The sequence below is a fragment of the Talpa europaea genome, assembly GCF_964194135.1.
Source record: "Talpa europaea genome assembly, chromosome: 2".
NCBI classification, from domain to species: domain Eukaryota; kingdom Metazoa; phylum Chordata; class Mammalia; order Eulipotyphla; family Talpidae; genus Talpa; species Talpa europaea.
Window position 1 is genome coordinate 12,866,432 of NC_140068.1, and position 12,189 is coordinate 12,878,620.

Here is a 12,189-nt window from a genome sequence, read left to right on the forward strand (position 1 = left end):
ACTGAACTTAAAAAAGATCTCTTTTGCAGATAGCCTCCTAACCACCCCCTGCGGGGAGCCGTCTCCATTGAAAATAGACACCTTCGAAGGGTTATTTTTGAAATGACTGAATTAAAACGGATGATTTTGGTTTTCTCCTGGAGTTGTCACTTTTTGTCTCTCTCCCCACTCCTTTTCCTGATTTAGCCACTAGAGTCAATGCAGGATTCCCCCCTTTCAGGGATGCTTCTAAAACTGTCTTGTTTCAATGTTCATTTCAGAGGAGCAGCGTTCTCCTGTGTTCTAGAAAGGCAAGCATGGGGACTGCGTCACCGGCCATCATTGCTTTACTTAGGAGTGTCTGGGGAACAACAGGTACCTGCTATCCCTTACGCAGAACATCATCTAAGCCAGACGGGACAGAAAGCCCATACACAGCGCCCCGCCACACAGCTGTAAGCCCAGGGCTGAATATACCAGGTGGGGAAGTCACGGGCCCCCACCGTACCCCCGGAGCCGCCCACACCTCCGTGCCACTCAGCGCACGAGCTTTCAGTTCCATATTCTGCAAGGGACGCGATCATACAACACAAATGATCACACAACACAAATGTACTAGCTTTCACCAAGCAGGACCCCAGGCCAAGAGCCTCGGTCCCTGAAGCCCCATCTCCTCCCCATGAGCTCCTGCTCTCTTCCCTGGGGGCCTTTGGCATCTCTCACTCTTCAGCAAGACCTGCATGAACCCCCTCCCATGGAGTTTCCTATTAATTCTTTCCACAAGCACTCAGCGCACCTTCCTAGGCGGCCACTTCCCCAATCTGCAAATCCTGCACCCACACCCTCTCTGCTTCCACACGTGCCCCCTTCCCAGTGCCAGGGGAGGACTATAGCCACATCAGGTGCCCTCTGACCGTGGTCCTTCCGACACCCATCCTGGTCAGCAGCTCCGATTCCCACGAAACATTCCCGAGCTGAGTCTCCACACACAGATAGTAAAGGCAAAGGCGGCGGATTTGCAGCACCAGGGCCTTCCTCCCGCACCAAAGCCCTGGCCGGGACTTTGCGACCCATTAAGACTGACACCACGGGCCTCCCTGGTGGCACAGCGGTTGGGCGCTGGGTTGCGAAGCTGCCCGCGGCCTCTGCGGCGCCGGTTCGATCCGGCTGCTCCCCGGCCACCTGAGGAGGGTCCCACATGGCGCGCAGACCTCTCCTGCCGCCCGCTGCTCCCCTCAGCAGTGTACTTCGGTCCTTCTGCCTGCTCTGCTCCCCGCTCTGGCTCTGGTGAATTCTCTCACCCTCCCGCGCTTTTGACTGTACCCAGTGCATGTATAAACAACAAACAAACAAACAAATAAATAAAACATGCCTCTATAAAAAAAAAAAAAAAAAGACTGACACCGCGCTGCAACCTTATGCTCGCAATTCCTTACCGTCGCGGACTGAGCTGTTGGTGGGATTTCTTTGTTACTTGATGAAAACCAGGAAAACCCTATGGTCTGATATGAGTGGAGTGAAGGAGAGCTGGGACAACCTGGGCTCAACAGCCAAGCCCTGCAGCAAATCACTTTCGCTCATGGGGGTCTCGGTGCTCCCCCCACATCACTTTGGGGCGGTTGTCGTGTATAACGACAACCTGTGCTCAGAAAGCACTTGCACACCTGCAGCCTATCAGCTACCACAGTGAATTCAAACGACATACTAAATCCTTACAACAGCTAGTTTAGGTGCAGAGCAAACTGCGAAGGTTAAAAAAGAAGCTTTTTACCTGTATAAGTTAGTGATATGACCAACTCCTGATGCTGGATCTGAACAGGCTGTTTAGATATGGAGAAGATTCTGGGCAGATTAAGGAGGACTCTGGCATTTGGCAGGCAAAGGTTTGAGTCCATTAGATGCCACTTGCAAACAGTTTGTGGCTGTGGGAATGTTGCTTAATGTCACTCATTTATACAATAAATGGTGATAAGCCTCCTAGGCCTTGATGCATGGTCCAGAGCCTGGCAGGGTGTGAAGGCTCCTTCAATGTGTGACCCGTGGGGAGCTGGACATTGAGCAGGCATGCTAGGAGGTGGAGAGCGGCATGCATCTTCTACCCATGCCCCTTGGTGCTGGCTCCTCCTGAATACCCTGTTCTAACTGTCCCCACCAGCACCCACAGAGGATGGCACAGGAGATCTTTAATGCTGGGCACTCCCATGGGCATGGACCTGAGCAGGCCCACAGGGAGACACAGGTCCTTCCCCTCCACCCATTGTGTCCATGGTGCCCAGTACTGGGGGGTCATCGGGCTCACTATACTTGAGACACAAAGAATGTCTAACTCTCCAGCCCTTGCTGTGTGTCAAAGCACACTGTGGGCTTTCTGAAGACCAGGCCAGGCCAGGCCACCTGGGAAAGCTTCCTGGAGGGAAGGTAGAAACATGGGACACACTTTAGGAGGGAAGGGCCTTGCTAGTCTTGTTCACTGGGTAGTGGGCTTGAACTCACCCAGCACACCCAAGGGGTACAAACTGCTGAAGAGAGATGTGAGCATCTGACTCCCAGTCTAAGGACTGTTCAGTAGCTCCCGGAGATTGTAGTGTCTTATGTGACTGTGCTGGGGAGGATCCTGCTTGAGCCCCAGTTCCCAAGTATGTTCTGCTCCACTATGAATGAAGACGCATCCTCTGATGGCACCTGGTTCGTATCCCTGCCTTCTCCACAGCATCTCAAATACCCCATCTCTCACGTGCCTGCACATTTGTATACCTATAGTTTCTTTTTTTGGAAATATCTCTGCCTATCCTGACTAGTTCTGTAGCTGCTCCTTATCCTTCAAGATTCAGTCCACACGTCACCTCCTCCAGGAAGCTTTCCTAGTCTTTGTCCTCATCTTCCCTTGGTTGGATGGTTGCACTGAAACCTAGATACACGTTCTCATAGTACTTGGCTAACACTGCAATCACCGTACTGCTGTGCACACCTGACTAAATTTCATGAGAACAACAAGCAGCTTCACATTAATTTCTCGTATTTTAGTAACATTTATTATTCCTGATTAATAACGACATATATTTAACAGTAGTTGTAGAATACTTGGAAACGCAGATTCACACAAAGGAAAAGCTATCACCTGTATCCTTGGATAGAAAAATTAGCACTATTTTAGTTTGTCTTCCCAATTTTATACAAACACACAATACATTCTTATATTTCTGTGATTTCTGTTCCTTTCCCCTTTTTTTGTTTGCAAAAAAGAATGACCTCAAGCTCATTAGTTGTTCCACCTCCCACAGTCACTCTCAGGGTTCCCAAAGCCTCCCTCACAGGAACACACAGCGTAAGCAAAACAAAGTGCTCACTTGTAAAAGCCGCCCACTATAGAGAAACCTCGAGACCGCCAAGTCTACTGCCCAAACACTTTTATAACCTGATTTCAAAAATGACAATGTTTTGAACATTTTCTCATGTCAACAAATATTCAACAAATAAAATACAACCATGTTTAAGTGATTCGATAGTATTCAGTCATTGAAGTGTGCCATAATTTACCTAAAGCAATACCCCCATCACTGGACTGCACAAGTTTCGAATTTTTCAACATTATAAACAATACTCTCATGAACACTTTTGGGTAAAATTTCTAACAAGTCTAAAGCATGATCTTTTCAGAACAATGGTACTGCGGAATTGATGGGTAAAAGAAAATGGGCAGAGCTTTAATACATATTAAATGTCTCAATACATATTAACAATTTGCTCCAAAGAAGCATTATGTCTAAAAAGAACGCCTAGTTTCCCCCCAATTTCCAACACTGAACATTACAATATTCTCTTCCACTCAGATAAGTAAAAATAATATCTGTTTGTACTAGGCAGGTATTTTCAGATTGAGATGAATGAACGTACTGAGATTCAAAGCAAGAAGCAGAAAAAAATGAATGCACTGGTTTTGCTGAGATTTATAAAGATTATAATCTCAAAGTCTGTGGGCAGAGAGAGTCCCAAGACAGAAATATGAGATAAATGCATACAAAGACCAAAGAGGAGGAACAAAGAGACACAGGGATTTAGAAGTGGGCGAACTCACCTTCAGGCAAGGAAATCCAGACATGCTTCAGGAGGGGAGGCCTTTTGCCATGGTTAGGATGCATTTAAATCCTCCTACTGGCACTCACTTCCATGTTCCTAGCTGGGCCTAGAAGCTTAGTCTTTACATGGCCCACCCCATTCTCCCCCCGACCCTAGATGCCATCCGTATGGATAAAGAAGCGTTCACAGGATGCTGCCGCCCTAATAAACAGCATGTGACAGCAATCAACAACAGCTTGATGGCCTCCTCTTCTCCAAGCTTGATTTCATAATCTCTCCGACATGCCTGATCTCCCTCCACTGGTCCAAGAAGTGATGCATTCAGGTCACTCCCTACCTTGGGGCAGCACGTTGGCTCTGGCGGGGTCTGTTCCAGATGGGCCTTGACGACTACCAGCATGGTGTCTGACTGAGGCAGGGACTTCTGGTCCCAGTCAGCAGACGAACGTGTTATTCTTTGTGTTTATAAATGTTAGTCTCGCCCTTTAAGAAATCAAAATGATTTTAAGAAAGTGTTTATGAGTTGTCAGAGTAACTATATAAAATGTGAAACACATTGGGGCTTTTTCTTTTTTTCACAAAGCAGTCAGGGAAGGACTCAGCTGGTTAGCAAGAAATATTTTGCTCATTAGCTAGTGACATCATTGCTCTCTGAAATTAGGAGAATTTTGTCAGCATATGGAAAAAAAGATGAGATTCCATTCTTCTCCCAGAGGTGCAGTGTAACACTGAAATAATCTCTCTGGCAGTTTCAAAATTAACCAGTGGATGCCAGATTGAAAGGAAGGAGAGGAGGTGGCGGCAGAAGAAAAGATAATTACAAGATACTTTTATTTGTAAAAAGGATGTGAGAATTTGAGGTAATGGTGCCATCCCCTAGGGGCAAAGATTTGTGAGTGCTTAATCGCTTAAGAAAATGTTTTAAAAACTAACTGTGAAACCAAAGGAGCAGCAAATGGATGGTGTGTTTCACAATAAGCTTTTTTATGAACTCATGAACTTCTGATTATTTTTAATCACCCCCAAATAATGTTGTGCCTTTCCCCATGTGGAGGAGGGAGAAAACAGAAGACTCAGGAATCCACAATCGAGTCTAGGGGGCCTGGGAACGCAGTAAGCCCACTTTGGCTCGGCAAGTAGCCAGGGAGCTGAGAAAATGTCTTTTCTTGTACAAGGGACTGGGGCCAGAAGTTAGGAAGGTGGAGGAAAGACAGCAGACTGCCCCTCACTGTCCATCTTTGGAAGGTATCTCTGCTTGATGTGATGTCACTTTGCCCATAGGTCAGACACCCCTGCTGCTTCTTTACAAGTGAATCAAGGTCACAGTGACAAAGTAGTGGGAAGGTGGTCAACAGCTCCTGTGAAGAGCAGAGTTACCCCAGGCACATCTACTTAGCACACTGAAGACTAATGCAAAACACCAAACCCACTCATTCCCAAGAGCATTTGATTCTCACATAATTCATGCCATGGAAAAAGGATGATTCAAAACAGGACTGCCAAGTAGGGCAATTACATATGTGTTTGAGATTCTAGTTTCTGGAACTGATGGAAGTTTTCATCCATCCAGAAGCGGTAAGTGTCCTAAGGGATTGGGTGGTGTTTCCAAAGTCACATTACTTTTATGGCATCTGAGACTGACTGATTCATGGGTCAGGCATGCTGATTTCTTGGACAGAGCTGCCAGGCAACCTTGTCTAGGCACATGACATTGCAGAAAGAGAGGCAAATAGTGGAGCCTGCAAGGCAATGGGGGGAATGTGAAGATACCATGTTCTTTCCTTGAACCAAAACCTGGGCCACAAGATTTGCACAGTCAAGTGTTGAAGCTGGAGGCAGGTGAGCCAATCAATGTTGCTCCATGTCACGATCAATAGCCCTTATATAACCCTCCTTACATTTGTGGAATAAATAAATAAATTATATTTCCAAATTAAAGAAATCTAGGTTGAATCCCTAGAAAAGGAGTGATTTTAGAGCTGGAAAGGTTGTTTGTGCTCATCTAATTGCAAAATTATCAGGTCATGCATGATACACCACAGAAGAGCCTTCCACCACTAATGAAATGGGCAAGAGCTGCGTAACTGAATACTAGTGAAAATATTCCACCCTGAGTAACCATCAAAGAAAGTACCTGAGCTAATGTGCTAAACTTCAAAACTCCGTGATCAAAGCAAGAGACACATTTTTAAAGACTTGTGGAAGAAGTTCCCACCTCTCCAAAAGCCAGATCAGTGGGGATCTTGAAATTTATATCACATGGCTTCAAATCTGGAGGGAAGCAAACTGTGTGGCCTTCTCTGTCTTCTGATCTAGGAGCAGTGGGAATTGTTTCAGGAGAGTAATGAGTGAGAAGGAAAGACAATGGAGTGAGACTAATTGTGATTAAAATAAATTCTCTAGAAATTTACCAAGAATTGAAGAAATAAGTTCCAGCCAGGCTGCTTATGCCTATTGCCAGCCCATAAAGTAAATGGTGTGAGCCATGATGCAGCACACTCGACAAAATCTTAAGAAAGAGAAGGCAAAGATCACGTATCCCAGAGAAGCCCACGATCCATCTCAATTTGGCTTTCCCCTTTCCCTGGCAATTACATCAAGCTATAGCAACAACAAACAGGAATGCACCACAAAATAAAGCCCTCAACTGTAGTTTGGACTAAACCTACAATCATGTGTTGCCTAGTGGGGCTTGAGTCAATGATGTCTGGGGTATGTGGGGGACTATGCCATGCAGGTTTGAGTAAGTTCACTCTATGACACTCATACAATGATGAAACTGCCCAGCACATCCCCAAGGTTAAGCAATGCATGCCTGTATTATCAGATAACATGGCAAACAGGTCAAAAGCAAACCTCACTGTATCAGCAAAAACAGAAATTGTGACGAAGCCACCCAAGCACAATGAAGATGCAAGAAAGTGTGTGGCAACTCTTCCAACAATAAGAAGGAAAGGGAAAAAAAGAGAAAGAAACATAGAAAACACCAAGATCCTATCCTCTGATCCCATCTCTCCATTGAAGAAAAGGTAACTATAGGGGCAGGAAGAAATTCCTCACAATCACTTCTTTTTATAAAGCTATTTAATAAGAATGTGAATTTAATTCAATGAGATCTCAAAGACAAGATGAAATACATGAACAATATTGCATTTTAAAATTGCAGTCATAAGGAAATAGAGGACTCAAACAACTTAACACAGACCAATTTGTAAATAAGAGTCAAGACTAGAATCAATACCTTAGAAGTCAAAATATTCATACAGAGAAAGACTATACTATTTAAGTCCATTTTCTCATACTGCCTAAGTTTAAAAATGTATCTGGCTCTTCACTTAGGCCTTTGACCTGCTGTTCTCTCTATCCTGCCACATTTCTGTTCCTTCTCCAGGTAAAAGCTCACTGGGTTTCAGCCAGCTTCTCTTGGAAAGCTTCCCTTGCTGTGCTCACTGGAACCTACCGAACTTTCTTTGTGTCCATCTTCCAATGGGTACAAATATCCAATTAAGTCCCCAACCATGCTGTCACCCTCTGACTGTCTCTTCTTCTCAAATACAAGCTCCCTATGTATGGGCCTGGCATGTGGTAGGTACTCAATAACGTCTACACAATGACTAAATAAAGAATGTTTGAGACCCAGCATTTTTTCACCTGTACTTTGGATCAAAATGCAGGTGGAGGAGAATCTTTGTAGGAACTAATTATGTGATATTATTAGAACTATACTAGTACTGTCCAATCAACAAGGGCTTAGAAGAGAGAATATTTCTACTAAATCTGTGAACAATTAGAATTTGAATTTCTGTGTTACGATATTGCTTTTCTTTTCTTTTCTTTTTTTTAAGATTTATTTATTTATTTATACAAGCACTGGGTACAGTCAGAAGCGCAGGAGGATGAGAGAATTCCCCAGAACCAGAATGGGGAGCAGAACAGGCAGAAGGACCAAAGTACACTGCTGAGGGGAGCAATGGGCGGCAGGAGAGGTCTGCGCGCCATGTGGGACCCTCGCTGGTGGTAGGGGATCGAACTGGCGCTACAGAGGCTGCGTGCAGCCTTGCAGCCCAGCGCTCAACCTCTGTGCCACCAAGGAAGCCCAGGATATCGCTTTTCAAATGAGTATCCCTGTCTGATGGCTGATTCTAGTTCAAAGAGTTTTGTTCTAACTGTGGTGACTTAAAAAATTCAAGTAAAGGGTCTCCCTGGTGGCATGGGTGTTAAAGTCTCAGCCCTATCAACCTATCGCCAGTCACTGAGGCCTGAGTGTGGTTCCCAGCCAGGGAGCTACCTACATGGCGCAGCAGACCTCTCCACTTTCCCTGCTGTTCCCCTCAGCTATGTATTTCAGTGGATCCACCTGTTTTGCTCCCTGCTGTGTCTCTGGTGAATCCTCTTACCACTTGCACCTCTGGCCTAGACCCCAGTTCTTGTATGCATAAATAAATAAGTCAAAAAAATAAATTCAAGTGGATGCTAAGCAGTGATGGACAGCTACGACTTCCATAAGCTAGCCTTGGTTCAGTCTGTCTACTATTCCTGAATCACCAAGAGAACTAGGCCTGGATATCTCTCCAAGCCATCACTATATAGGATTTAGCATTAAGGTAGATGGTTTAAGGAGGACCGTAACATGTGATGAATCAATATTAAGTAAGTGATGGAAATCCTCTTTCACTCCAATTTCCCTAAGGTTACTCCCCAAAGCAGAGTGAGAAGCTGGCATCAAATCTGAACACTGATCCTTACCCCAAAATATATTACAAATACCTATGTCAAATACCTATGTCAAATATCTATTACAAATACCTATGTCAACGTGGTTTGGGATTCATGTATTCAGCTGGACAAATAAAAACTGCCATTTTTGTAGCTAGAAGCTAGTGTTTATAGTTTTATATTGTTCAACCTAATAAAAGAAACAACAGACCAGACTGTATCCAAAGTATCTTTCATTTTAAACATAGGTGCCCTCAGATTATGTATTAATAGTACCTGAATATTTTGGCATATTTTTTGTTCGTGTCAATAATGGTCTATGAGCAGTCTCCTTGAGTCTCTGCTGCTGCATAAACTAATGAGGACAGAGATGGACCTGGTTAATGGAACAGGAGCTAAGAGCCCATTTCCAGTTATTTCTGAGCTGGCCATAATGGAGCCCACACACACTAAAAGAGACCACTTCATTACGCGCCAAGCCCTTGATAAGTTCAGTACAATTAACTGTCATTCTTCCCAAATGGCACTCCAAAGGTTAACTATATTAACCGAAATCATACCAGACTCACCCTCCTAATTCTGCAGACACAATACCTACTGAAACAGATGACAGGCTCATCCTGAGTTAGGGAGAAGCACAATCAGGTAAACATGCAGCATTTACATTAGTTTGTTTGACAACTGGCCATTCACGTGTGAGTCCAGGCACTGCTGCCGCATGAACAGCATGTCCAGACGGCATTTCTATGGGAACTCTAGTATTTAAGAAAGACAGTGCAGAGGGAAGGCAGAAATCTCCACATGAAGACCACACGGCATTCTTGGGTATTGTCTCTCTGCCATTCCCCTTGCAACACCCTATGGGATAAATGTGTTTGTTCCTGTTTTCCAGATGAGGAAACTGAGGCACAAAGTGAGGAAGCAACTTGCTCAAAGATGCAGAGCTAGTCAGGGGACCTGGGGTGTACAAATTATTGCCTGCCCATATTCGCCTTCTTTCTCTTGGTCATATTTCATGTTAAATGAGTGAAGGTCTTGTGTTGTAATGCAGAGGGAACCATAGATTCAACAACCCTTTCAGCTTTGCTAAATTTACCACGAAAGCTTCAAGGAGCAGATCCATTTACCAACCAGAAATCCAAACTAACCTTGCCAATGCAAATCCTTTTAAGTAGAAACACATATATTGAGATTTATGTATTAAAACTTCTCTGGAAAAGAGAAACAAAGAAAAACCCTCAATGCCGTTAATTATTTAATTAATTTAGAAATATTACTTTTAGGGTTGGCATCTACCTTTTTTAAATTTCTTTATAAAACACAAGATCAAAGAAAGGTCCACTGATTACTTGAAGACCTTGACTGAACCTCAAATGCCAGCTCTAACACTGTGGCCTAGGTGACTCTTCACAAAATTTGTGTATCCAACAACATTAAATCCATGTCAGCAAAAAATATGAAAACAATACATTATTTTATTTGCTAAGACTATTGAAAGGTGGAGAAATTTGTAAATTTGTCATGTGTTGTCATTAAAAAAAACTTTTTGTGTGATCAAATTTTCTGAAAGGAATAAGTTGATATTGCTTTATATTTTAACACCTTTAAAATAAAGAAAAAGCTTCTGCTAAGTTTTAACTTATAGACATTATCTAGAAGATAACCATAGTAAAAGGCACATATCCCAAAGAAACCTATTAAGAATAGCCAATGTTTAAAAAACCTGGTTCTACATGGAATATGAAACTCCAGAAAGAGCACTGTGGATACAGATGCCCCTCAAGGAAGAAGGCACAGCCACTCTGCTCCCCAGTGCAAGCTCCGCTTCCCTTCACATTTGATGCTGAGCAAATCTAGTCTTTTCTTTGGTCACAATAGAAATTAAGCCATTCACAAGAAGCACTAAAAAAGCAGCTTTACTCAATGCTTTTCCTGGCTTTTCGCAAGTTCTAGTTTAGAGTAAGGCTGTGGCATCTCTCCTGCCACATCCTCAAACCTGAATCTTACGACTTGAAGATGATGGTTATTGTTAAAGCCAGTGAAATGACTTTCAGAAGCTGCAAAAAAAACTCTTCCGCTGGTGAGGGACAATGGTATGGTTTATAAATTTAGAAAGCCCCCAAAAAGATTTAACAGACCTGCATCATGCCACAAAACATCTCATAATATGGACATATTTTAGGTAAGACTAAAAAAAGTTCTCAATCAAGGAAACACTTAAAATAGTATTTTGAAAAAAGTAGAAGTGACCACTTGATGTAGCCTCCCTGTCATCCAAAATTTTGGACAAAGTTCAACCACATTGGGTCCTTGTACTCCCAGGCCAGGTTAGTGGCAGTGCTATATAGAGAGCTGGAATGAAAGGTTATAAGAGAGGCACAGAAGGATGTGAAGTATTAATGCAACACCAAGTTACACCATCATTAGCTTTCTTTGCACAAATATTTTCCAACTCTTAATTCCACAAATGTGGAAGTGATCAAATATGAAATGATCACTTGCTTTACAAAGCAACTCACTTCAGAAAATATTTCACCATTGTAGCTTCACTTTAGCAAGAATGCCTGCCGTGGAAACACAATTTCAAATTTTCTGGAAAACATTTTGTATGAATTGAAATAACTGAAATGACCAAAACAGATGTCTGTAATGGACCCTAAGAGTTCTTGCATGTCATTTTCCTTGTTGTTTAAATTTTGTATATATCATGTATCTAAAAAATACTTTAAATAGCATCACAATCAAATAGTTTACATGACATGTTTTGGGAAAATGTTTCGCTGTGAATATTTTCATTAATATTTAAGCACCAGAGACAAATCACCATCTCTTACCTACTGATTCATAGTAACATAGATACCATGTTTTACTAATAAAACTTATGACTGGGGTCAAAAATTATCAAATTCTGTAGGATGGATGACAGGAAAGCATAATTTCTAAAGCATTTTTTTAAATGCGAGATAAACTGAACTGAACCTCCAGACACAAAATTGAGGGCCTAAAACGAGCTCTCTTACAACTTCCCCTGGCAAGAGGCAACATGGAAACAAATTTGATAAATAAATGAAAATGTTAAAACAAATGTTCAGTTATTAAATCATCAAGTTAAGTACTCAACCAGAAACTTTTTTAAATGCTCAAATAGTCACAACAGAAGTTTGTTAATGAAGTTTGTTAATGAAAAAGAGCAAAGAAAAGATTCCCCTCTAGCGATGAGAAAGCTATTTTTCACTTCCCCTGGTCACTATCTTTAGCACTCTACACTCTTGGAATCCATATGTGAACATGGTTTTATTGTGCAGCAACATGCAATTATCTAATGTCAGTGATGGGGGTAGAAAAGCCCATGAAATCAATGCAAACGAAATCCTAAAGCATGACAGGCATCAATATAGGCATTGAAGCCTGGGGACA

At 42.8% G+C, this 12,189-nt stretch overlaps 1 protein-coding gene across 2 annotated transcripts in view; it reads right to left on the reverse strand.

Annotated features, from left to right (window-relative positions):
• The window catches only part of SASH1 (SAM and SH3 domain containing 1), a gene marked incomplete at both ends in the record, with an annotated part of 171,510 nt that overhangs the window by 36,275 nt on the left and 123,046 nt on the right, over positions 1-12,189 (reverse strand). The gene's annotated exons all lie outside the window — the stretch shown is intronic.